Raw genomic sequence first — 26,379 nt, forward strand, 5'->3', positions numbered from 1 at the left:
TAACACTTCTTGAAGAATCTTCTGCGTCTCCTGGTCGTTTGTGGGGCACAAGAAACCACGACAGCAGGGGTAATGTATTAACATGGGCAGAGAACTGATTAACTAATACAAGGCAGAAAGTTGCACTCAATGGGTTTCTCTCTGGTTAGCATTCAGTGGTGAGCAGGGTAAAGTAAAATTGAATAGGTATATGGACAGGAAAGGAATGGAGGGTTATGGGCTGAGTGCAGGTCGGTGGGACTAGGTGAGAGTAAGCGTTCGGAATGGACTAGAAGGCCTGTTTCCATGCTGTAATTGTTATATGGTTATATGGTACTATAGGAGTCAGTGCTGGGCCCACAACTGTTCTTGAAATACATCAACAATTTGGAACTGGGGCCTGGGGTTGCTGACACTAAATTGAGTGGAAAAGCATATTGTACAAAGGATATGAAGAACTTGCAGAGAGATATAGATAAGTTAAGTGAGAGGGCAAGGGTCTGCAAGATGGAATAGAATGCTGATAAATGAGGTCATCCACTTTGGAAGGTAAAATAGAGGAACAAATTAGCAGCATGCTATTGTGCAGAGGGACTTGGGAATATTGGTGCATGAATTACAAAATGTTGGTTTGCAGCTGGAATAGATTATCAAGATGGTAAATTTAACATTGGCCTTCATAGCTATAGTGGTTGAGATTAAGAGCAGGGAGGTTATGGTGCAACTGCACCAGGTACTGCTGAAGCTACACCTTGAGTACTGCAGGCAGTTTGATCTCCTAACTTGAGAAAAGATATCCTGACTTTGGAGGTGGTGCAGGAGAGAAGAACCAGGTTGATTCTGAGAAGAGAGTGACCCTATTCCAGACTGAGTTGCCTGGGACAATAGTGACTAGTATTCAGAAGAATGAGAGGGGATCTGATAGAAACGAATCAAATTATGAAAGAGGTTGATATGATACAGGCAGAAGTGGGTGAGTCTGGAACTAGGAGACATATCCTCATGATACAGGGGAGCAGATTAAGGACTGATATGAGGAGGAGCTGCTTTTCCAAGAGTAGTGAATCTGTGGAATTCTCTGTCCAAGGAAGCAGTAGAGTATTCCTCATTAAAGTATTTAATACCCAGTTAAATAAATGTTTGCAAAATAGGGAAATTAAGGGTTAAGGGGAAAAGGTGGGTAGGTGGATCAGAGTACACGGCCAGGTCACCCATGATCTTATTGAATGGCAGAGAGGGCTGAATTGATTGAATGGCCTAATCCTGCTCCTAATTCTTAGGTTCACACAATTTCCCATTCTCAGAAGTGTAACCAAATATTGGTTGCCTTTAATGTATGTACACCTAGCTGTAGGTATATTAAAAATGTTACAATTACAATCACACAGTAAAATGCAGTAATCATAAAAATCACATTAAAAATACTAAATTAAAATGGTTTGCACACTAATTTATTTGTATTTCAGAATCAGAATCAGGTTCAGTATCACCAGCATGTGATGTGCAATGTGTTAGCTTAGCAACAGCAGTACAATGCAACACATGATAATATAGAAAGAAAAGAATAAGTAAATCAATTACAGTCAGTATATGTTTATTAAGTAGATTAAAATAGTGCAAAACAGAAATAATATTAAAAAGTGGGGTAGGGCTCATGGGTTCAATGTCCATTTAGAAATCGGATGGCAGAGGCGGAAGAAGCTGTTCTGAATTGTCATAAAATAAACTATCTATTAACCCCATAGAATAAATAATGTATATGGATAAACAAATGGTTGAAATATATTTTGCTAGTTTAATTTGAAGCAAATAGAAATGGTTGTGCTTGTTTTTTGACATACAATATGCAAATTTACCTTACTTCTGTCTTCTAATCTTCTATTAATCTTCTGTCATACGAAAAAAAGGTCGCTGAGAAAGTGTAAGAAGCTATTCGTCATGAATGTGGGCAAAAGGATCTTTCCCAGGTAAAGAACATGTGACATTACATTGCCATTGATTCATCAGTCTTAAAAAAATGAATCAAATTAAACTTACTTGCTATATCAGTTATGCCTCCTTGAATGCATTTTCTTTTTTTTTGGTCTCTGATCAACTGCATTTATCCTCTTACAAACTTTTTTTGAGGTGCTTACAAACAGAATATTTTGGATTCTGCTTTGTGTAAGCTACCAATATTTCTTCATACTCTTTCTTTACTTTCTTACTTTTTTTTATAACTCCCCTTGTGAGCTGTCTACAATCAGCCTGAACTTGACACCAAAGAAATTATTAGAAATGACAATTAAGTTATCATAGCGAAAAGGTATGGGATCTAGCCATAAATTTTAAGGCCAACGTTCATTACCCAAACCTTAATGGATCTCACCTTAAACATATACCTTCTAGTAATAAACTCACCTGTCTAAAAAAAGATTCTGACTGTGTATCCTACTCTTCATAATTCTGTAAGCCTATACAATGTCATCCCTCTGATACCTGGATTTCAGTAATAATGGAGCCAGCCTATTCAATCTCTCTTTATAACTATGACCCATAGTGAGCTGACCAGAACTGCATGTAACCCTTCACTAGCACCTTCTGACTCCTATCACCAAGCCAATTTTATTTATTAATTTAATGAGATGTAGCACGGAATAGGCATTTCTGGCACTTCAAGCCAAACTGCCCGGCAATCCCTGATTTAATCCTAGCCTTATCACAAGACAATTTACAATTAACCTATCAACCGGTACGTCTTGGGTCTGTGGGAGGAAGCTGGAGCATGTGAAGGAAGCACATGTGGTCACTGGGTGAATGTACAAACTCCTTAGGGGCAGCGGCGGGAATTGAACCTGTGTCGCCTGTACTGTAAAGCATTATGCTGACCACAACACTACCGTGCTGCACCAACCGGCTAGCTCATCTTGGATCCCCTGTGCTCTACCATTCTGCACCAGCCCCTTTAGTGCATATTTACAAACCTGTTGTTATTTCAAACATCTATTAAGACAATAGTTTAGTCAAAGAATCTTGCCATGGATGTTGCTTGATCTGTTGTTTCCAGCAATTTTTGTTTTTATTTCAAATATCCAGCATCAAGATTGTTTTTCTATCACTTTATATATGATCATCCATGAAATGCTGGAATTGATATTAAACACTTGCAGAATCTAGATCCTGCCATCTGGGTCATTCACTTTTAGAAAACAAACATCTCCTTAACAAAAGGATCAAGAATCAGCTTCAGTCACATTGTTGTGCAACGGCTGGGGACAGTTAGTGGTGGGGAGAAAGTCGGTTATTGCTGCTATGGTAAAAAGCCATGAGAAATAGTGACCACATTTTTATAGCAAGGAGTGCATGTGTAAACAAAAAATCAGCAAATGGAAGAATGGCATATTCTACTTAGATCTCAGAAATTCTTCTAGAGAAACTTTAGTAAGTAAACCAATCCAGCTACTCTAGATAAGGGCTACCAATTCCATCATAACCACCAATAGTCAAGGGCCCTCCTTACAATGCCCTCTTAACTGGCCTCTAAAATTCAAATCAGGGAGGATGTGAAGAACTGATCCATTAGAATTCTTTCAGTGTTATGGGATTCAGTGATAGGGCTAAGCTGCAGTTCAAGCAAAAAGGTGGAAAGGAAATTTGATACTTGAGAAAGTATCAAAATCCCTTGATACTTTGCTGAAAATGCAACATTTTGTGTTTAATTCATTTATATGAGGTAAGGAGAAAGAAGCTATTTTCATTAGCAGATAGTCCTAGGATTAAACACAAAATGTTGCATTTTCAGCAAAGTATCAAGGGATTTTGAAAATTTATGTTTTACTCTACGAACTATAAAGCTGATGGGAACATACGTATAAATTACTTTCACAATGCAAATGGATAGTAAGAGGCAGAATAAATTCACTGATAATGGACTGGAGGAAGATTAATATCCTAGTGGGAAGGTTTGTTAATGCTGCACGGTGTAGTTTGTTCTGGCACTCTGGTTTCCATCCCCCTGCAACTCCAGTTTAGTTAGTGGAGAGGTTGTGGAGCCAGATGTTGGTAAGACCTCAATTTTGAGCATGGTACGAATAGTGTCCTGAACTGCATATATTTCAATGCAAGAAGTATCGTAGGAAAGGCCAATGATAATGCTGAAGGTGAGGTAGCTGATTCACAAACTGAGGCAATGTGTAGTGAGGAGAGGCTGTTGATAGGGAAAAACTGCAGTCAACAGGATGAGTTGCAGTGTAAAATGCAGACAAAATCGAAAAGGGTGAATATACGACATAAGGTATATTTGAATGCACGTAGTATACGGAATGAGGTCAATGATCTTGTAGCAGTTGCAGATTTGCAGGTGTGATGTTCTAGGTGTCATTGAATCATGGCTGAAAGAAGATTATAGCTGGAGGCTTAATGTCCAAGGATACACATTGTGTTGAAAGGATAGGCAGGTAGGCAGAGGGAGGCAGTGTTGCTCTGTGAGTAAAAAATCAAATCAAATCATTAGAAAGATGTTAAATCATTAGAAAGAAAGATGTTGAATCATTGTAGGTACATAGAGCTAAGGAACTGCAAGCATAAAAAGACCCTGATGGGAGTTCCATACAGACCCCCAAAAGGTAGTAAGGATGTGGTCTACAAATTATAATGGGAGATAGAAAATGCTTGCCAAATGGGCAATGTTACAAGTCATGAGGGATTTCAATATGCAAGTAGAATGGGAAAAGCAGGTTGGTGTTGGATTGCGGGGTGGGGGGGTGGGGGGGGTTAGTTTCTAGTGTGCCGTCGAGATGGCTTTTTAGAACAGCTCAAGGTTGAGCACACTGGGGGATCAGCTATTCTGCATTAAATGTTGTACAACGAACCGGAATTGAGGTAAAAGAAGAATTAGGGGAAAGTGATCATAAACCTATCAAATTTACCCTGAGTTTTGAGGGGAAGCTAAAGTCAGTTGTATCAGTATTACAGTGGAGTAAAGGGAATTACAGAGGCATGATAGAGGAGTTGACCAGAATTGATTAGAAAAGAACACTGACAGGAAAGGGAAGTGGGAAGTATTTAAAAACTAACAGAAGGCAACTAAAAAAGACATTAAGAAGGAAGAGATGGAATACCAAAATAAGCCAGCCAGTAATATTAAAGGATGATACCAAAACTTTCTTTAGATACATAACACATGAAAGTGAGTCAAGATTGGATATTGGACCACTGGAAAACAATGCTGGAAAGGTAGTAATGGGGGACAAAGAAATGGCGAATGAACTGAATAAGTATTTTGCATCAGTCTTCATGGTGGAAGACACAAGCAGTATGCTGGAAGTTCCAGGTGTCAGGAGTCATGAACGGTGTGAAGTTACCATTACTAGAGAGAAGGTTCTTGGGAAACTGAAAGGTCTGAAAGTAGATGAAGTCATCTGGACCAGATGGTGTATGTCCCAGAGTTCTGAAAAAGGTAGCTGAAGAGATTGTGGAGGCATTAGTCATGATCTTTCAAGTATCAATAGATTCTAGAATGGTTCCAGAAAAATGGAAAGTTGCAAATGGCATTCTATTCTTCAAGGAGAGAGGCAGAAGAAAGGAAATGACAGGCCAGTTAGTTTGACCTCAGTGGTTGAGAAGATGTTGGAGTCGATTATTAAGGGTGAGGTCTCAGGGTACTTGGAGGCACATGATAAAAATAAGGACATAGTTAGCATGGATTCCTCAAGGGAAAATCTTGCTTAACAAACCTGTTGGAATTCTTTGAAGAAGTAACAAGCAGCATAGACAAAGGAGAATCTGTTGATGTTTTGTACTTGGATTTTCAGAAGTCCTTTGATAAGGTGCCACACATGAAGCTGCTTGACAAGCTAGGAGCCCGTGGTATTACACAAAAGATTCTAGCATGGATAAAGCAATGGCTGATTGGCAGGAGGCAAAAAGTAGAAATAAAGGGAGTCTTTTCTGGTTGGCTGCCAGTGACTAGTGGTGTTCCACATGGGTCTGTGTTGGAACTCATTCTTTTTGCTTTATATGCCAATGATCTGAATGATGAAATTGATGACTTTGTTGCCTCAAAGTTCAGGAGGATCATTACCCAGTCTGCACTATGCATCAGATCTTAGTCAGATGGGTGCTTATGCAATCACAACCAGGGGCCTGTAAAAAAAGTCTCTGTCCATTCTATCAATGCTTCTTATCATCTTATACACCTCAATCAAGTCAACTCTCATCCTCCTCTCTGAACAGAAAATCCCTATCCTCAAACGACATGCTCTCCAATCTAGGCAGCATCCTGGTAAATGTCATTTGCACCCTCTCTAAAGCTTCCACATCCTTCCTATAATGAGATCACCAGAACTGAACACTATACTCCAAGTGTGTTCTAATGAGAGCTTTATAGAGCTGCAACGTTACCTTGTAGGTCTTGAACTCAATACTCTGACTAATGAAGGCCAACACACCATACCCTTTCTTAACCACCCTATCAGCATACGCTGCAACTTTGAATGATACAACGCATATGGATCTATGTGTTGATGGTAACAGCCTGAACAAATTAAACAGAAGTAGAGTCAACATAATAAGGAATCTGAGCAACAAACAATAATATGCTGAAATTAAGCACTGCAGCAGTCTTGTTGGTGGATTTTTGCATTAAAGAGCTGTGTGGAAAAAGTTGAGATCACAAATACCATGATAGCAATCCACACCAGCAAAGAGTGAAAAAGCAAGAGGATGCAAAATATGTTTGATAATTGTAATCCAGGGTAGATCCAAAACAAGATTAGAATTCCAGTTGGAATCCACATGGAATGTGTTGGACCTGGAGATAATCACTCAGAGGAGACTTGGCTCTGAAGGGAAGCTTTGGTAGGACATAATCTGAGTATTAAAACAGACTGGTGTTATTTAGCTTTATGCTTTGGACATGTCTGGCCAATTTTTCATTTTTGCTGGGTATGTGCCAGGATTACAACTTGGCTGGAGTGTGGCTCATTCTTTAATTCAGTCAAAGCTTGTTAGAGTTCACAGTTATTGTTATATCCTACTATCATGTTGGGAGATTTTTATTGTTTGATGCCTATTTCTCTTAGCAAAGATGGCAATATCAACGAAGCAATGGCTAAGGAAATTGTCAGCAGAATTAGTGGGGCCTGTAACAGCTTATCAATTGGTTCATGCACTGGCCCACAGATGTTACCATGTGTATAAATGCAGGTACGACATTCCTTACAAGTTACTTGAAATGTCTGAACAAGATTAATAAAATGATTCTCGAACATCATAATCCGTAGCCAGAATCAATATGGCTCACAATGGAGCACATTGATTGGAAATTTGAAGATTTTATTTCAGATTTTCAGAATTCTTACTATTTTCTTTTGGTAATTTCAGGTAATTATAGGGCTTCCAGGATGACAAATAGCATATTGCTTTTTCAGTTTCCCCATTCTTGTCCTTTAATCATCTTACTCACTCATTCCTTTTCATTATTTTATGTCTACTGTCTTTCACTTGGCCACTGACCTTCACTTTTCTTCACTGCTCCCCTCCTTCCTCTACATTTTAAATGCTTAATATCTCAAAATGGCCCTAATAAAGTGCCAAACATGTGAATGATTAACAAGAGAAAATCTGCAGATGCTGGAAATCCAAACAACATACACAAAATGCTGGAGGAACTCAACAGGCCAGGCAGCATCTATGGAAAAGAGTACAGTCGATGTTTTGGGCCAAAGCCTTCATCAAGACAGGGAAAGTAAAATCTGAAACATTAACCCTATTCTTCTCATCACAGATGGTAACTAATCTGCTGATCATGTCACATAAATGTTGATGTGGTGGTTTGTGAAAAGCTGGTTTTTATCCAAGGGAGTAAGAGTACAGAAGGCTTACTGCAAGTATAAAGGGCTTCTGTGAAACACTGCCTGTAATACTCTGCAGTTTTGGTCTCTGCCTAAAGGAGATATTTTTGTCTTGCAGACTTTGAAGTCCAAATTAAATAGAGTGATTTGTAGGATGAGGGGTTGTGCTATGAGAACAATATTCAGGAGTTGCCTGTTCCTTGGTGTATCTACATATAAGAGATGATCTAAATGAAACATACAGAACATGATCCTGGCAACTGTTTTCAGTTCAGAAGTTGGTGGTGAGAAGTTGTGTCCACAGGTCGAGACAGCAAACTTGGAGGCACATTCTTAAGGCATACATTGACCATATAGGATTAAAGAAAATTGTAAGACAGTTGGAAGGAACTGCTTTTCCTACTGACTGTGGCTGTAGAAGTAGGACAAAGATTGTTTTATTTTTCTTCAAAAATAGAATCAAGGAAAATGGGAATTGGTAAGGCTCAGTCTAAAGACACAGGCTTGAGGGGTCTTTGGCCTACACCACATTTTATTTTCTTTGTTATTCCATGCAGTGACGAACACCAGCCACTGTCCCAGTCTGCAGAGCTCATTCACCATTCTTTGACAACCTCTGTAGTGCAACAAACACGTAGCCTGCAATTTAGACATTCTTTTAGTTAACTATCATATTCTTAAACCAAAAGTGTTATAATATAATAGGTCCGCTTCTCCTCTCTCTCAAAACTACACCCAATCGTCTTGTTAAATTACTAATATGAAACTGTGGGCACACCACTTTATAGAAGAAATCAAGAACATAAATAGAATACCAATGAGATTTACTGAAGTGTAAGCACGGCTCAGCACCCAAGAATAAAGACGTCTCTAGGTAGACCTGTTCAAAATAGTAAACCTGTTCAAAATATTGCGCATTTCTTATACAAAAGGGACTGTAGCAAATTACCAGATTATTATGGTTTGGAATAAGTTGTTAGAAAATGCCGTGGAAGATTCATTAGTAATTATGAAAAGGAAACTGAACAAGTTTTTGAAGTGGTAAAACTTCCAAGACTAAGGGAACATTGAAGTGGAGTGGGATTATTTGGATAACAAGAAGTGAGCACAGGCCTGGTGGGTTGTGCAGCCTCCTCCTATGATGCAGCATTTTCTGATTTTGCCATGAACGCTAAGCAACTACTAACTGAGAATAATGCAAGAGCACACAAAAAGAGTAGGGTTAGACCACCCAGCCCATTAAGCCTGTCCTACTATTTAATATGATCTTGGCTGATCTATGCTGTCCTCAACTCCTATTCTATTCCAGTTCCCATAATCCTTAATTGCCCAAATATTTCCTAATCTCCACCATAAATATATCTAATCAGCTGGCCCCCACCACACAGAGGGACAAAATATTCAAGACATTAACTACCCTTACAGATATGCACCTCAGTGTTATATAACCAGCCCCTATTTTGTGGCGATACCCCCTTGTTCATAACCTGTCATTCGTGAAATACCTCAAATTTATGATGCCAACCTCTCTTAGGATCTAATATATGTGAATGAGGTCACCCAAAATTCTTTTAAACAACAAAAAAACATACACACCCAAATTGTCTAGCCCTTTATTATAGAATATTCCTCTCATCCCTGGAATCAGCCTGGTGAATCTCATTTGGACAGCCGCTAATGCTTCTATATTCTTTAACTGATAATGGGACCAACAATACGTCCAATAATCAAACATCCTTATTCTTAAACTCCAACCCCTTCCCAATAATGGATAACATGCAATTTGCTTTCTTAGCTAATTGTTGGGCTTGGCTGCTTTTTATGATTTGTGCACTAGAACCTCAGTCCCTCACGCATTTGTAATCTCTCTCCATTTAGATAAAATCCACTTTTTGATTCCACTTACTACAGTGCATGATCTCACACTTCCCTGCATTGTTCTCATCACAGCATTCCCTTGGAAACATTACATTTCATTCTGTTCTTCAGATAATTAAAATAAATAGCAGACAACTGAGAGCCAACAACCAATTCCTAGAGTACTCCAATAGTTATATCCCTCATGCATGAAAGGACTCATTAATTCCAACCCTTTGCTTTGTACTGTATGTGACAGCCGGTTTTCAGTCCATGCTAACACACTTCCTCCAATATCTTGAGCTCTTTATTTATACAGCAGCTTCAAATGCAGCATCATGTCAAATGCCTTTTAGAAATCTAAATACACAACATCTACCATCTCCCCTCTATTAACCCTCCCTGTCACTTTTCAAAGAATTCAAAGCAAATTCGACAAACATGATTTACCTTTCATAAAATTATGTTGACTAGATCTGATTATGCTCAGATTTCCTAAATGATTACGTACTTTGTTTTTTATTTTTGATTCTAGGATTTTGCCAACAATAGTGGTTAAACAAACTAACAGACAGACAGACATACTTTAGTCATCCTGAAGGAAATTGGGTTTTGTTACAGCTGCACCAACCAAGAATATTGAAGAAATAAGCAATATAAAACCATAAATAACTAAATAATAATAATTTAATCATGCCAAGTGGAAATAAGTCCAGGACCAGACTATTGGCTCAGGGTGTCTTACACTCCTGGGGAGGAGTTATAAAGTTTGATGGCCACAGGTAGGAATGACTTCCTATGACGCTCAGTGTTACATCTCGGTGGAATGAGTCTCTGGCTGAATGTACTCCTGTGCCTAACCAGTACATTATGGAGTGGATGGGAGTCATTGTCCAAGATGGCATGCAACTTGGACAGCATCCTCTTTTCAGATACCACCGTCAGAGAGTCCAGTTCCACCCCCACGACATCACTGGCCTTACGAATGAGTTTGTTGATTCTGTTGGTGTCTGCTATCCTCAGCCTACTGCCCCAGCACACAACAGCAAACATGATAGCACTGGCCACCACAGGCTCGTAGAATATCCTTAGCATCGTCTGGCAGATGTTAAAGAACCTCAGTCTCCTCGGGAAATAGAGATGGCTCTGACCCTTCTTGTAGACAGCCTCAGTGTTCTTTGACCAGTCCAGTTTATTGTCCATTTGTATCCCCAGGTATTTGTAATCCTCCAGTATGTCCACACTGACCCCTTGGATGGAAACAGGGGTCACCAGTGCCTTAGCCCTCCTCAGGCCACCACCAGCTCCTTAGTCTTTTTCACATTAAGCTGCAGATGATTCTGCTCGCACCATGTGACAAAGTTTCCCACCGTAGCCCTGTACTCAGCCTCATCTCCCTTGCTGATGCATCCAACTATGGCAGAGTCATCAGAAAACTTCTGAAAATGGCAAGACCTATAGTTACCCATCTCCTGCCATATTCCCTTTGTAAACAAAGCCATTACACTGGCAAGCTCTTCAGTTTTAAATTAAGTTGAAATGAATAATGAAATTGTTGCCAATTGAATTACTAATTGATTCAATTACTTGAGAGTTATTTGGCAAATAGATCTATATTTAAATGGATAACTAAAATGATTCTATGAAAACATAGCTGATTGGTTTTCTAAGATTATGGCAGGAACAGACGATAGATGTATAGGGAAATTGACTTAGCTGATAAGTTGAATAATACAGCATAGAAACCTCAGCCCAACTAGTGTATGCTGACTATGGCATGCTCCCTGCTAGTCCCAGTTGTCCAAGTTGAGTTGATAATCCTCCAAGCCTCTCCCTGTCATGTACTTATCCAAATACCTCTTAATTATTGCTTTTTCACCCACCTTGACCACCTGCTCTGCTGGTTTATTCCAAGTACTCACTACCCTCTGTGTAAAGAAGATACCTCTCAGGTCTCTTTTAAATCTCTCCCGTTTTCTGGTATCTGTGCTCTCTAGTCTTGGATTCCCCAACCCTGGGGAAAAGGCTATGACTGTCTACCTTATCCATACTCCTAATGACTTTATAATCTTCTATGAGGTCACCTCTCATTAAACATAGAAAACCTACTGCACAATACAGGCTCTTCAGCCCACAAAGTTGTGCCGAGCATGTCCCTATCTTAGAAATGATTAGGCTTACCTACAGCCCTCTATTTTACTAAGCTCCGTGTACCTATCTAAAAGTTTCTTAAAAGACCCTATCACATCCGCCTCCACCACCATTGCCAACAGCCCATTCCATGCACTCACCACTCTCTGAGTAAAAAACTTAACCCTGACATCTCCTCTGTACCTACTCCCAAGCACCTTAAATCTGTGTCCTCTTGTGGCAACCATTTTAGCCCTGGGAAAAAACCTCTGACTATCCACACGATCAATGCCTCTCATCATCTTATACACCTCTATCAGGTCACTTCTCATACTCCGTCGCTCCAAGGAGAAAAGGCCGAGTTCACTCAACCTGTTTTCATAAGGCATGCTCCCCAATCCAGGCAACATCCTTGTAAATCTCCTCTGAACCCTTTCTATGGCTTCTACATCATTCCTGTAGTGAGGCGACCAGAAATGAGCACAGTACTCCAAGTGGGGTCTGACCAGGGTCCTATATAGCTGCAACATTACCTCTTGGCTCCTAAATTCAATTCCACAATTGATGAAGGCCAATATACCGTATGCCTTCTTAACCACAGAGTCAACCTGCGCAGCTGCTTTCAGCATCCTATGGACTCAGACCCCTCAACACTGCCAAGAGTCTTACCATTAATACTACCTTCTGTCATCATATTTGACCTACCAAAATGAACCACTTCACACTTATCTGGGTTGAACTCCATCTGTCACTTCTCAGCTCAGTTTTGCATCCTATCATTCTCCTACACTACAAGAAATAAAGATTTATTGTGACCAACCTCTCTCTGTGACTTGGGTCCTCTAGTGCAGGTAATATCCTTATAAATCTCATCTGCACTCTCTCACTTGACAATGTCTTTCCTGTACAGGTTGACCAAAAGTACACTCAACATTCCAAGTGGTCTTCACCAACTATATATACAACTGCAACATGATGTTTCTACTGCTAAACTCAGTGCCCTGACCGATGAAGGCCAGCTTGCAAAATGTCCTCTCCACCACCCTGTCTACTTGTGTGGCCATTTCAGTGATCTTGCACTTATGTGCTTGTATCCCTCTGTTCCACAATGTTCATTGGTACCCTGACATTTGCATGCAACCTACCTTGGTTTCAAGGAACAAACTGCATCACCTCACACTTGTTGGTCATGCCATGTTCATTCACATCCAAATCATTTACACAAATACTGACTACTGGGACACCCCACTAGTTACAGACCTACAGTCAGAGAATTGAACTTCATCCATCACCCTCTGATTCCTATTATCGAGCCAATTCTAAATCCACTAGACAGCTCTCTTGAATTCCATGCAACCCAACCCTTCAGATCAGTCTTGCATGGGGGACCTTGTTAAAGAACTTTCTAAAGTCTATATAGACACCATCCACTGCACTTCACCTTCCAATTCAGTAAACTCCAAAATATCCGTCTTACATGACTTCCCCTACACAAAACCATGCTGGCTATTCCTGATCAGGTCTTGAAAATCCAACTGGTGGTAGATGTTGATCCCAGAATTCCCTCACATAACTTCCCTACAAATGAAGTCAGGCTCACTGGCCTGTAGTTCCCTGCCCTGACCTTGCTACTCTCCATGAACAATATTAGCCTCCCTTTAGTTTTCTGGAACTTCTCCAGTGGTTAATGATGGATTATCTATTGTAGCATCAGCTGGCCTAGCAGGCAGAACGGTGGTGAATGCTTTTCTGAAGGACAGAGACTAACATGTATAAGTTCAGTAATGTAGCTACTTTGCCTTATAGTGGATGAATCCTACTTGCTCAATAACTATTTATATTATTTGAAAATGTCAGAATTTCTATAATAATAAAATTAACTTGTAATATTACGTATTAAAATACAGTATCTCCAGTTACTCAATTTGTAATAAGAATCCTGGCTTTTCTAAACTTTATACAGAAATGGTTGAAAGTTTACTTATGCCTTCAACTTTATAGATGTTTTGATCAGAGATGAATAAAAATTAAAACAAATTTTAAGTTAAATGCTACAGTACATTTTTATATATTTAAACATGAGAACAAACTATTATTTCTACAACACTTTGAAAGAAACAGCTGCTCGATCAGTAAGCTAAAGCTTCGTTGTGGCTGATCTTGTACATTATCTAAAACCCAGATATGAGATTTCTTTTTAAATATCAACAATATCCTGCACATTATAATTTTTTAAACTTTTGCAAAACCAAACTTGAAATATTCAACATATACGAATTCTACGGAGAAAATAAGTGCATTAGCTATGTCAAATTATTACTAATTTTCATGTAATCCTTTTTATTAAACTCCGAATTTTCACTTATGAACCTTTAATAGCAAACATTTCACTCCAACCTGCTAAGAGTATTGTAATCAGATACATCAATATATTTCCTCAGGAAAGACTTCTATCCCAAGAATTCATAAAAATAAAATTTCCAAAGCTAACAGTGACTACAGGTAAGACAATTAAATAAGAGCTTTATATATTCATGTACATCAAATGCATTTCAAAGGCAATAAGATTAGCTGACACACTGAGAATTCAAAGCTTGTCTACTGCTCTTACTGAAACTGAGCAGCAGAAAAGAAAAATTATTAACATTTATTTTCATACATTGCATGTAAAGAATTAACAAATCTAACATAACATCCTTCCAGTAGTATTTAAACAAATCTTGCTTATGTAAGAGAAAAATAAGCACGTGTAGAAAGAGACAACCCCGAACTCTTCATTGATAATACGCTTGATCAGCCTTGATTGAACTATATTATTTCAGGATGGTAGTACAATCACCATGACAACGATGTGAGCTGGCAACTGCAGCCACCACCAGACTGATCTACAACTTCATAAGAATAAATCAATCTTATTGTTAAATAAAAGCAATAAATAGTGTATCTGTATGCAACTTAAAATAATGAACAATTTTATTTTTAGCAACAATTTTTATTCTTCAGAAGATACATTGGCATTGTGCATTATTTCCAGAAGGTATGCCCAATATAAAATGGTTTCAAGTACATTACACACATTCATTACAATATCCATAAAGGTAAAGATCTGGACTCATTCACCAGTAGTAATTCGTGCCCTAGCTCAGAAAATATGAGACCAAAATTCAAATGAGAAAATGCAGTCAGAAATTGCCATGTCCTACAGAAATCTTTCACACATCATTCAAGCAGCAACAGAATGTTCTAATAAAGAAACTGTGCTACGGTGAAATCATAAAATACAGTAGTGAATTATATCTGCACTTACCAGAACCAGCAGCCTCTTTCAGCACAACACCCTTTTCTCTACAGCCATCCATGCAAAATAATCAGCAGCTGCACACCGGGGCTTATCCCATCCCCCCAAACCCTGCCCAGGCACTTCATATGGTATCTTCCTAATTAGAAAGCTCCAATGCACAAGTCTTATCTTCCAGGTGTCACAGAACTGAACATGGATGTAGGACACAGAATCTGCATATAGGGGCAAAGTGAACAATGATCAGTATATTTCAGCAAGGAAAGATCTCAGTTGATAATCTATATGGATCAACAGAAGAAGGCTGACCAACATTAAATGGTAAAAGGAAGGTGTGAGTAAACTGCAGGATACATTTTAAAATAATAGGGTGTTATGATCTTCAATATTTATGCACTTACTTCCTAAGATTAATGTCTACCCTTTAGCAAAATGTATTTTGAACAGTTTATGACAAACTAATTGACAATTAAAATATACTTTGTTTTATTACCAGACAATACGCCCTGCATTAAAAACAATTTATCATCTTCATGCAATGGAAGCAACTGTATACTGTGCTGTACATTGCAGAAATGTTTCCTCTTTTTGTTACTTCATCAACTAGCAAAATTAAATTGGCAACCCAAAATAGTGCATCTAAACCATTTTCAAAACTAACACACCATGTTCAATTTGATTAAAAAACCAACACCTTCATTTGTAACATTGTATTATTAATAAATATGACAAGATAAAAATCACATTATATCAAAAGTAATCCATCGGGCATTCAGGTCAAAGCATAACCAGGAGAAAATGAAAAGGGTGGTAACAAACACCATTGAAATGCACATGGACCATTTTACTGAACTGTGGAACAAAATGCTATTACACTGCTAGACTTCATTAATCCTGCATCTTTATTTATTAAACTACAATTTTTATGTAATTAAGATAGATAATATGATAAAACAGATTTTCTTCAACCCTTGTTTTCAATACTGTAAATATAGACTAAAACTATAGCAATCATAGAACAGCCTGCATTTGACATGACAATGTTCATTTTGCCTTTTTTAATAATCAATATATTCTACCGCTCTGATGAGCAACACATACAGAATGTGCTAGTGAGGAATGCATGGACTGGTTCATCTGTTTGCAAGGTTCGATTAACTACTGTAACAGCATCTGTGGAAAAGAAAGTGGGAATTACAAAAGTTGAAATTCAACAAAAATAGTGAGTCTAAGAGCTGGGAGAAACAAAGGAATTTAGAGTATGCAAACACAAATCACTGAAATATTGTGTGCTTATTCACAAAGTGAACAAAAGGACCAGTGCAATGTTTTCCAGGCTCATAGACAGAAGTGAGGACTTCATGCAGCAGTTCTGCAGCTCTCATCAAGCTTTAACATTTCAGCACCGCACCTCAGAAAAGCAACAATGGTGTTAAGGGTACACCAAAAATCAACAGCATTTTGTTTTCCTAAGTGGTATAATACTCTCGCTTTATTGCATTCCAAGTCTTGTCACACTCCAGACTTGAATACAAAAATTCTAGGCTTATCATCAATAAGCTGTCATTTTTTTAGGCAATTCACTAAGACATTATAGCATAATTTGAAAAGAGCTGGGGAGTTGTCTCTGATGTCCTGGCTATAAATATCATTAAAGATCAACTGCCTGGTTACCATTACACTGATGTTTGTGGAAGTTTACCGTGCATATGTTGGATCTTGAGTTTCCTATATTGCAACTTCAAATATATCTCAGTACCCATAAAATGTTTTGGCCTCTCAAGGCTGTATAATAAACCACATAAAAGCAAGGGTTTGTACCTTTTGGAAAATATGAAGTCTTTGACTTATTTGTTCCCTGTTTAAAGGAAATTAAAAGGAAGATGCATTCAAAAATCATGAAATTCAAGCTAACTTTATGCATTTTTCACTATCATTTCAGTTAGTTATGCACAAGACCAGACACCAGAAAGAAAAGGGGAAGACGTCATCAAACAAAGCTCAAGGCTTGATCAGCTATACATATTAGACTAAAGGTATTTTTCCATATAGCTTAAGTTATTTGATTAAAAGCAGTACTGTTGCTTATTAAATTAAAAAAAACACAGAAAATGCTGCAAGTACTGAGCAGGTCAGTGGGTAGAGAAGTACAGTCAATGTTTCAGGTCAAAGCTGCTCCTTTGTCAGAACTGAAGGTCAACCATGCTGATGAAGGGTCTTTGACTAGTAACATCAACTCTATTCCTTTTCTCACATATTATGTTAAAAGTCTGACTCAACATTGTGGGCCGAAGGGCCTGTACGGTGCTGTAATATTCATTGTTCTATATGCAGCTAACTTACTGGGTATTTTTGCTGTTAGATTCTCAGCATGTGCAGTTTTTAATTTTGATTTTGACTTGTATCTGCATTTTGTTGCACAATGGGAGATGCTTATTCCAATTCTCCTTGCATACTATTATTTTGATGACTTTTATTCAAGAGAACAAAACATTAAAAATAACACACCCAAATGAATTTGAAAGCGTTATTACTACAACTAAAAGTCTGACATTTTATTTATCCAGTTGTTTGACAAGTAGCGGGACTTTGCTGGTGGAATTGTATAGGAAAGCCTCACTTTCAGTTTAAGGCAAAGGCACTTAAAAGTGATGCAAAGAGAAAATAGGCCTGATTACCCACTTTGGAGCTGCATTTTAAACATTAATTAAGTTAAATTTCCTCCTCACCAAGGTCTAACTATATGAGTAAAAATTAGTTTTAAGCTATACAATACTGAAGAATGGCTCAAGTTTCACCACAGGAAACAACATGATGACAACAGTATTTCTTACTTTATGGCAGAACAGAAACTCGCACCTGGCATGATTTTTCAATGACACGGGTAGGTGACCACTCTGAAGGGAAATATTACATAAGAAGAAATTGTTGTTAGAATTCTCAGAGTTACACCTGAATTGGTGCAGCTGCATGTCATGATGTTCAACAAACCAGAATTGAAAAATCTGGTTGGGTGTTTAATAATGATTGTTATTATACTGCAAATGAATGTTTCTTAAGAGGGTTTTGTGGAATGGAATTGGGTGGAATGATTTAACAAAACTATCCAAACTGCTTCAAGATTAGGGGCAAGGAAAAGGCAAGATGGGTTGAAGTCATTTCACAACATTGTAGAAATCAATGAAAATGGAAAACTTCAATATCTATTGTGCTGATTCCAACATAGCCTGGCAGTGAAATTCCTGAAACCAATGAAAAGACATTTTCTTGTACATGCCTTAATACATAATAAAAAATAGACAAGAGAAATCCATGAATCAGGCCAAAACAGAAGGAGTAAAATCAGAATTTTAATTAGATTTCAGAGTTCAGTAGCTTTAAATTATAAATATGAGTGGAAAGTCTAATAGAAGCAACTTACATAAAAACTTTAATTGCTGAAAGCTGATTTTCCTTTCTTTCAGTTTTTGATGCAATGATTGCTCAGCAACTACATTCCAGTAGAGAGTGAAAAGGATCCTATACCTTATAGAGGTCTGCTGAGTCAGTAACAATTTGGCTGTCAAGTCAGGCACCATCTTGACTAAAAATGTATCTACCTTCCATTTTGTCTCTGGGTCAATGTTTATCAATCCCCACAGTTAAAGCACAAAAGGGGTATCTTGTCCAGGAAAGTGGTTCCTCCACAACTTCTCAAGGTTCAATTACTGACTTACTTGCAGCATCTACAGACAATGAGTGAATAAAAAGTAAACTAAATCTCTTTCTCATCATAGTTCCCAAGTTACCCATCTTCTCATACTGGTTTTGTTAACATTTGTTTCACCACTGTTGATGAAGACATGATCCAGATAAATGAACATAACAATTAAACAGGCATTCAAAAATAGACTACTAATCAACCATCCTTACTGTCAATTTTTCACCTGTCTATGCTTGTCCTACAGCTGCTACTCAGTTCTCCCTGATTTTCTACAACCAAGTTGCTGAAAGGCTGTTTGAATTTAGCCTCCAGGGTTTACACACTGTACTGTATGTAAAATGTTGATATCAATTGTAAACAATATTCCTGCTTAAATGAAATGGTTTGTAACTCTGTAGCGAATACACACCTCACACTTTTCAATATTTGTAAAGAATGGAAAATCACTAACAAGGGAAAATCTAGAGATGCTGGAAATCCAAGCAACACACACAAAACGCTGGAAGAACACAGGAAAATTACTATGAAGTTTACAGCACAAGGTAAAGTCAACAGCCCCTCTCACTTCATCCCTGGCAAGGCAAAAAAAAATTTTAAAGACTAATTATATATGCAAATTGTATTTTTAGTTGTCTATTTTAAATTGTTAGCTTGTCAATGTCTTCATTGTAATAGGCATATATTCAAAATGCTAATATCTCTTCTCTTTATAGATTCCAGCTGAATTGCAACAATTTCTATTTTTACTCAGTCAATATACTCCTGAGGCTATGAAGCATAAATAACTTACAGAGGAGAGCAATTTAAAGTGAAGTCTGGATTATTTAGAATTTATCTAAATACATTAGAAATATCACAATAGCATGTTCTCTTTTAATGAGCCGGTTACACTTTCAAACATCAGCAGCACTGCTGTTCATTGTTTCGGTGTCTCAGTGACCTCATCTTGCACTTCAGATTTGTTATCATTAAAAATAAATTACAGAGTAAACGGACTTGGATCTCAAGGAACATTATTTTTAATATTCTTTGGAATCTCAATGCTAGCGCAACCTGAAGCTGTTTCTGTTTAAACCCCACATTCATTTAGTACTACATTACAGTGCTACCAAGCTGAATATTGTAGATCATAGGCAACCTAGAACTTTAAGCATCACACCACTTGTGCCTATAGTTCCAATCATGTTTCCACCTCACAAAAGGTGCTATTGATTCTAGAAAAAAAAGATCTTCTGTCCACTGCAATATACCTTTCATAAATTCATGTTGAGAGAACATAATTACCTAATTACTGTGTTGAAGATTCTTCCCATACAAGTTTTGCTCCGGGTAAGGTGAATGCTTAGTGGCAGTAGGTAAGCAGAAGCTGAACAGGTAAATGGCAAAATCTGACAGGAAAATGTTACAATTCAGCTCTTTGCCACCATCAAATGCACAGACTTTGGAAAGTCTATTCCTCTGACTATGGAAAGAGAGGAAATTTAGTCATCTCCATTCTTTGATAGAAGTTACTATAATTAGCAAGTATTTTCCAGAACTTTCTCTTTGCAATAGAGAGGCCTCTAGAAGGACCTGAATGTTAAGAAAGAGACACAGCTATATTACACCACACGTTCAAAACAACACACATTCTAAGGATTTGCTTTGCAGTAAAACAGACTCAACACAGACATTATATCCACTAAAAGATGAAGAAACTGGTAGTAGACTGCACCCAGATAATTCAGGTGAAAGCATTCACGGTGAAAACTACAAATATTTACAACTGTTAATACAGTTAGGTGTAATACAAGACAACAAAGTGCCCCCTTTATATTTATCAGAATTGCTACTCCATACCTTCTCTGTTTCATTCTTCATTGTTGTCACTGTATGATCTTTATACACAATTATATATGGACACAAAACACTTAAATTGCTAGCTGCACATTAAATCACTACAACCATCAAATATATTGCATGTCTCATGCAACATCATCACTACCCAATTTCTATGCCCAAATCACTCAGCCTAGTAATGGTTCTATTTTCTCCACACATGGGATATTCTATCTGCTACAGATGCTGAGAATAACACATATCAGCAGTTTCTATTACCTTCTTTCTGATGCTATATCCCAAAGTATTTTCCCTGCAATTCCATTTAAATCACACAACTAGTCAACCCCTCCTGCAGTATGGAACATACTGAAAGGTCTTCAGCTGAAATAGAGTTAGAAGGTTGAGGTTAACTGAGTCAAGATTTACAAATATAATGCAGGCCTACATAAAGGTTTGGGAATGATTAATATGCAAGCCAAACTATTCAAATTTTGACTGCAATAATCTAGATTCATGATTTGTTAATGGTTTAAAAATCCTAATAAGATTACAAAAGTAATACTGATCAATAGTAAATCATCTTTAATGATATGATTATCTACACCCGATAATATAAATGAAAGGCCAAGAATAAAACACAAAGTGGTTTTCTCTAGCTAAATTGAACAATTAGCACTAATCACTAAATCACAAAATACATCCACTAGAAAGTGTCAAGACAGATGCCAAAACAGCTAGGACACCATTTGATGCATTGCAAAGTGATGGTCAGAGATGGAAATCCTAAACATCAACTCGAGCCTCTATCACTTTTCCATTGGCTACCAGTCAACTGTAAGAATCCAGAGATACAGTCTCAAGAATTAGAAAGGTGGCTTGAGGATTAGCTGCCCGGAAAAAGACAGTCCCCAGGTTTCTTTTCAAGGCTCCAAAGAGATTTTAAATATTGCTTAATTATCTCCAACTCTCTGCATTAAAGTTCTAGTTATAACACAGAGCAAGATATGTCAACCTGTGGATTGTGAATCCAAATAGAGTTCTTACTTTAGCTGGCAACGTCACAAGCTGGAGGCCACATTTGGTTTACCATGTTACTGAGGTCAAGAGCCACTGTAATTGCTATTGGGACGGTATCCATCCCAACATATTCAAACCTACTCTACCTCATTCCTAATGCCACAAAAGCCCATGTTAATTCTGAGATGTCAAAGAAATTGTCTACCTGTCTACTGAGGAAACGTCGTTCTACTGTAGGTACCAGTTTCCCATCTCATGCCCCTGGATGATAATAATTCATTAAATAACAACATTGTAATAGAATATCTAATATCTAATCTAATTGCTTCTTGTGGGATCTTAATTTTTAATGTAGCTTGATGGCTGTTTTGATTGGCTTATAGGCATTATATCAAAGCTCAAACAACAAGAGAATCACGTAGAATAAGTTAAAAAGGCATACAAAATGGCCTTCATCAATCATGGAATTGAATTTAGGAGCCAAGAGGTAATGTTGCAGCTATACAGGACCCTGGTCAGACCCCACTTAGAGTACTGTGCTCAGTTCTGGTCGCCTCACTACAGGAAGGATGTGGAAACAATAGAAAGGGTTCAGAGGAGATTTACAAGGATGTTGCCTGGATTGGGGAGCATGCCTTATGAAAACAGGTTGAGTGAACTTGGCCTTTTCCCCTTGGAGCGACGAAGGATGAAAGGTGACCTGATCTGATAGAGATGTATAAGATGATGAGAGGCATTGATTGTGTGGATAGTCAGAGGCTTTTCCCCAGAGCTGCACAAGAGGGCACAGGTTTAAGGTACTGGGGAGTAGGTACAGAGGAGATGTCAGGATTCAGTTTTTTTACACAGAGAGTGGTGAGTGCGTGGAATGGGCTGCTGGCAACAGTGGTGGAGGCGAATACGATAGGGTTTTTTGGAGACTTTTGGATAGGTACATGGAGCTTAGAAAAATAGAGGGCTATGGGTAAGCCTAGTAATTTCTAAGATAGGGACATGTTCGGCACAACTTTGTGGGCTGAAGGGCCTGTATTGTGCAGTAGGTTTTCTATGTTTCTATGTCTCTATAAAAATGGAGTTATATAGGATAACAATTTGGGAAGCAGATAATTTCTACTAATTATCCATCTTCTATTATACTTTTCCCAGATCTGTCTTTTCTGATTTATGAATCCCTTTGTCATGGCTCTAACTGCACTCTAGACATTCAATCTAACCCGCTTTTCATCCTATTGTAGGCCACACCCTGTGTTCTCACTGCCTTCCTTCCCCTCTCTCCATCTTAAAACTCGATCTATTTCTAACATCTCCATTTCCAGAGAAAGGTCATCAGCTTAAAATGTTAAGTGTTTCATTCTCCATAAATGCTGCATAACCTGCAAAGCACTGATGAAAGCTGCAGTTGGGCAAGTAGAATTTTATCTCATACATTATGCTTCATAAAGTATGAGACTTTTGACTGAGATACAAGGTTAAAGGATGAAAATATTTTAAATTAGATGAAACCAAGAATATTTCAGTTTTTGAGCAAATATTTAATTCAAAGGCAAATGGTAATTTGATTTAAAAGAAAAATGACCAAAAATGAAGTTATAACTGAAAATTAATATGGTCCACTTCTCCCTATAAAGGAGGATGGGCAATCTTATATAAGTGTATAAAATTTAAGTGGTATGGATGGAGTGAATGGGGAGAGATTTACAAGGGACCTTTGGAATAATTTTTTCGTCCTAGTGGTGAGCATCTGGAATGAGCTGCCAGAAGAAATAGTTGAGACAGGTACATTAACAACTTTTAAAATACACTTTATCATGACCAGATATTGATTAAGCCTTTTTAATGTTTTGGAGATTGAGGAGAGATTTAACTAAGGTACAGTATATAAAAATATGACAAACCTACACAAAGTAAATGGGAAAGACAAGGAAGTCATTGACTAGGAAACTGAGATTTGACATAACTGGCAGGATTAGAAGAAGCTGAAAGAAACAAAAATTGCCCAAAAGGTAGTGGAAATTTGGAACTCACTGCTTTAATAGGCAATGCAGAAACTTTCATCACATTTAAAAGGCATCTGAAAAACCATTTGAAGAACCATATCCAACAAGACTATTGATCAAGAGCTAAATAGTGGAACAAATATAAGTAGTTTTTTATGGCCAGCTTGTGCATTATTGGTCAAATAGTCACCCACCATGCCTCAAATTTCAATGATTCTAATTCACTGTTAAGAATTATAATGAACAGTGTTTAAATGAATATGATTGAAATGCATTGTTGGCCTTGTATTCTGATAGCTCCCAAAATTTATCCTTTTACCTATTGGCAAGAATGGTATTGATCCTGCTAAATACTTGCACCTAGGTTCACCCAATGACTAAATTCAATTAAATATTTTATGGATCCTAACAGCACAGAAATGTACATTTCACCTGACCATATCCATGCAGACATGCATGTTAAGGAACTTGTATATTTATATTTGATTCAAGTAAATTTCTACAGATGTACAGAGGAGAGGATTTGAACTGGTTACCACATGGTAATAGAGGTGGTGATACTCTGGGTCGAAAGTGGCTGCAGAGGGTTTGATACTCAGCCAGCTCCATCAAGGAATCAGTCCAAGTCCAAGTTTTTTTTTGGTCATCTGACTGTACATATATACAACCAAATAAAATAATGGCGACCCACGAAACATATCACACACACAGCATGGAAAATAAGATATTACCATAATTACGTTAATAAAATATAATTCAAAAATGCATGTAGTACGCAGCACAGGTAAACAGCACAGTAAGCACATTACTGTTGTAGGGACAAGGCCTCAGTGGTGACATGGTATTCATTAGTCTTAGAGTCTGAGAAAGAAGCTGTTACCCAGTCTGGCATTCCTAGTCCTGATGCTCCTGTACCTCCTTCCTGATGGTAGTGGGTCAAAGAGATTGTGGGATGGGCAGCAGTTTTTCTCAGCAATGCTTCAAGCCCTTCGTACACAACACTCCCAGTAAATGTCACAAATTAGGTGGAGGGAGACCCCAGTGATCTTGCTGGTTTTTACTATCTTCTGTAGGGTCTTGTGGTCCAAAGCCTGGCAATTTAAGTACCACACAATGATGCAGCCAGTTAGGACACTCTTGACGTTGCTCCTGTAGAAAGCTGTGGAATGGGGGCGAAGAGGCTTGCACACCTCAGTCTCTTCAGAAAGTGTAGATGTGGCTGAGCCTTCTTGGCTAATCAGGAGTTGTTGTGGGTTCAGGTTAGATTGTCTGTTGTGTGCACAGTGAGGAACTATGCTCTTCATTAGTTCCACAGCAGAGCCATGGATGCGCAATGGAGAGTGGTCTTAACAGCACTCAGAAATACAATGCTAATATTGGGAGCTCTGAGGTCAGCAAAGGAAAAGATGTTGCCTTGTCTGTGGATCCAACTGAGTACAATTAAGGCTTTGATGTTCTGAGAGAGGATGTAGACATTAACTTGATTATTCAGCTAGTGGTACAGGAACATTTTGCAAGGAAGCAACCTTTCCTGTATTTTGAAATGTTTGCCATAGTAGTTCATGATTCAGAAGCAAGCAGTAATCACCCAGTGGATCATGAGTGTTGCCTTGGTTTTAGGGTCTTGATCTTCAAATGCTCTTTTCTTTAGGCTACCAAAGGCTGGGAAGTTTATTGGATAGAAGGTGCAGCACTACAGCATGGAAGAGTGATTTGGAGCCTTACTTGACACCAATCAACATTAAAGTTAATCAATTCCTCAATTAAGTTCATAACTAGTATGTTATCATGTAGCATACATATGAAGGAGACAACTTTCCATGGGCAATCACATTTAAAGCAAGAACTCCTCACCAGCAGAGTCAAAGGCAAAGGTCAAAAAAGGCCATGTTCATTGGTTAATGCTGTTCCCTACATATCTCTCAGAGCTATCTTGAAATGAAATCATATCCTTGTGCTTCTTACAATCATAGTAATAGAGCACCAGGAGCGGCATTTGCTGCTGGGAGAGAATGAGGACTGGTGTGTATTTCCTCAACTTCTGCTTCCTGAAGTTCACAAGCAATTCCTTCGCCTTACTGATGTTGAGTGCAAGGCTATTGTTGTAATACCATTCAACGAGCTGGCCTATCTCACTCCTGTACACCTCCTTGTCACTGTCTGAAATTCTGCCAAAAATAGTTGTGTCATCAGCAAATGTACAGATGCCATTTCAGCTGTGCCTAGCTAAACAGTCGAGAGAATAGAGTACTGGGCTAAGCACACATTGTCGAGGTGCACCAATGTTGAATGCCAGTGAGGAAGAGACGTTGTTCCTGATCAGCACTAACTGTGGTCTCCCAATACTGTACAGAAGTCAAGGATCTCGTTGCAGAGGGTGGTACAGCCTATGCATCTACTTTCAATGAGCTTGGAACTTGGACTCCTAGATTCCTCTGTATATCAACATTATTAAGACCCTATTACTAACTGCGTACATAAATGTGAATTTTTCAACTTCTTCCTCATCATGGATTTTAGTAAAGATCAAGATAACTACTAGGCAGGATATACTATTTGTATCCTGGGTAAAATACTCAACAACTACCCAACCCTACAGGCAATGTAGGGTGTTTAAGCGTGTTCTCATGGTGGAGGTCATGTCTAACATGCCAACGAGGATGTTATGGATGTGATGGGAGGTAAGGACCTCGAAACAATAGTTATCACTAAAGAGGTAGTGATGAGCAAATTTGTGTGCCTGAA

The 26,379-nt window shown here is 38.2% G+C and overlaps 1 protein-coding gene across 1 annotated transcript in view; it reads right to left on the reverse strand.

Annotated features, from left to right (window-relative positions):
- The window catches only part of LOC140739344 (PH and SEC7 domain-containing protein 2-like), a 168,120-nt gene extending 152,914 nt beyond the window's left edge, over positions 1-15,206 (reverse strand). The window contains exon 1 of the mRNA XM_073067559.1: positions 15,106-15,206. The gene's annotated coding sequence lies outside the window, so the exon portion shown is untranslated. The remainder of the gene's footprint in view (positions 1-15,105) is intronic.
- Between the last annotated feature and the right edge of the window lie 11,173 nt (positions 15,207-26,379).

This window comes from Hemitrygon akajei, chromosome 15 (genome assembly GCF_048418815.1).
Source record: "Hemitrygon akajei chromosome 15, sHemAka1.3, whole genome shotgun sequence".
NCBI lineage: Eukaryota > Metazoa > Chordata > Chondrichthyes > Myliobatiformes > Dasyatidae > Hemitrygon > Hemitrygon akajei.